Consider the following 2,428-nt stretch of genomic DNA (forward strand, 5'->3'; position numbering starts at 1 on the left):
TATTTTTTGCTCTGTCTCTCCTAGCTGCCATCTTAGGTTCCCCATGCATGTCTTTTAAACCAGAGCCACCAGGCTTCCATGACTACTACTGCTAGTAACCTGCTTCCACCTGTTACCAGACCAATTCCCACTCCCTTTGAAAGGGTGGGCAGGGCACAATGAGACTCCCTAAGTAGCAGGGAGGAAATAATGGCCCCAAATAGCTAACTTTTCAAATAATGCCTCTCTCATCCCCACTCAAAAGGAGATCCTTTTTTCTAACCAGACTTGCATCAAACTTGCTCCCCTATGATTAGAATGGTTTTCTTCTTTAGAAAAACACACTTATCAATGTATATGCTGTGTTTTGTGTTATAAATGGAGGACCAAGCAATAGGAAACTTTTCTTCTTAATGTGGGGCTATCCATCAATTACTACTCTGAGCTTTGTCTTCAGGCTAGGGCATATAGCCTCAAGCAAGGGAAGCATTATAGCAAGAGATCAAGGGCATTTTTCTCCTAATCTCCCTTACCCTTTCTTCTCTACTAATTCCCACTTCAAAAGGAAAGTTGGTTATAATCTTTTCACAAAATGGACATTCCCACCAAAAGGGGGAGGGAGGTGTGTTCTCAGATAACTACAGAGCAAGTCAGGCCAGCTTCACCTTCAGCTAAACTCACAGAAAATGTCCTGTTCTCTCTTCACAAACACAGATACTCTCTATCCAGATGGCTTACTGGACAAACACACCTGGTTAAACGGAAGCAGTAGTTATGTTTTCCTAACATCCTCTCCCTACTAATTCACTATTTCCTCAATGTTGCAAACTTCTATGATAACCTAAAAGGGAGTGGGGTGAATGTGAAGAGATTAAGACTTGACCCGTCTATCCTAGCCTAAAAAATCAAGAGTTATTACCTGGACATGAGGAATAAAAAAGACCTTGATATTCTGCCCTTTGAGTTACAGTTAGTAGGACAATTGAGAGAGAGGAAAAGTGGGAGCAGGATGAAGAACTTGGAGGGGTTTGATGGCTAGAAGTCTATTCCACTTAGAACCCATACTGGAAGGACTCATTGCTGGTCTCATTGAGAAGACATGTGTATGAGGGCTTCATCCAAAAGGGGCTACAGTTTGCGGAGGTACAATGGTTTTCAAAGTAATCCTTCTTCTCCTAGCCAATGGCCTGGGGAATGTGGATGATGGCCCCACATTTGGCCATGCTGGCAGAGAAATTGCTGATGCTGGAGGTTTCATGGAATCCAGTCAGGTGCTGAGTATTGTCCAGGCCTTCCTTGGGATCATAGGCACAGATGTGGTACTAGTGTCACTTGCTTAGCTACTTGATGGACTCCTCAATGTACTTCAGACCATTCTTTTCTCATTTGGCCTTGGTACTGAAGTTACTATGGCAGCCTGCACAATTCCAGTTCCCAGGAATGTGCTTAGGGTCAAAAGTCACTAGCACATGAACACTTTCACATACCAATGCAGGATGAAATTGGCTACCCAGAGAAGATCTCCCATGTCGATTCCTTCACAGGATCCTATTTGGAATTTCCACTGGGAAGGCATGACCAAGGCATTTATTCCCACAATCTTGATACCAGCCTGCAAGCAAGCCCAGAAGTGGGCCTCTACAATGTCTCTGCCATAAGCTTTGTCTGGTCCCACACCACAGTAATATGGGCCTTGGTACCCAGGGAAGCCATTGAAAGGCCAGCCAAAGGGGTGTCCGTCCAACCCCATGAGGGTATATTCCTGCTCCATTGCAAACTAGGGGTGCTGCTGGTTGCTCACCATGTCCATTACCCATTTACAGGAGTGCCTTAAATTGGTGTCTTCAGGCTTTTGGTTGTACTTGAAGACTTCACAGAACACCAGCTTGTTGGGATCCTTGTGCAAAAGGCCCTGAAACACAGCAACATGAGATACATGTCACTGTTGGAAACTTCAGACTGAAAAGTACTAGAACCATTAAAATTCTACTCGGGCAGCTCTTCTATACACTTGGGTTCACTTTCCAGGATGCAGGTCTTGTGTTGTAGTCATTCTCTTGTGCTATCGATCCAGTCATATGGCTTGGACTTTCTCACCTTGGGGCAGAGTCATGTATACCTGTTTGATGCCTTTGTTCAAGTGGGAACTCATTGAAGTGGCCATGGTGGAAGGTGTTTTGTGCAGCAAGCAGGACAGGTGGGAAGGTCATGAAAACAAAGTGACAGGAGCCTGGGTGTGTAGGTTAAATTTTCAACTCTTCTCATTCTTGGCTCTTGTAATCAATTGATTTTGATAGAACAAAACACATCACTGCTATCTGCCAAAAAACGTGTTGTAATAAATATGAAAAATCCATATCTATGATGCAAATGACACCCCTTTAAATGCATGCCCTTGCATAACCTGAAGGACCATATGTCATGGACCTATGCAAAGAATTGGTTCATT

At 43.9% G+C, this 2,428-nt stretch overlaps 1 pseudogene; it reads right to left on the reverse strand.

Moving 5' to 3' along the window:
- Positions 1-1,031: 1,031 nt before the first annotated feature.
- LOC119525880 lies at positions 1,032-2,143 on the reverse strand (annotated as a pseudogene).
- Between the last annotated feature and the right edge of the window lie 285 nt (positions 2,144-2,428).

The sequence above is a fragment of the Choloepus didactylus genome (assembly GCF_015220235.1).
Source record: "Choloepus didactylus isolate mChoDid1 chromosome Y unlocalized genomic scaffold, mChoDid1.pri SUPER_Y_unloc1, whole genome shotgun sequence".
Taxonomy (NCBI): domain Eukaryota; kingdom Metazoa; phylum Chordata; class Mammalia; order Pilosa; family Megalonychidae; genus Choloepus; species Choloepus didactylus.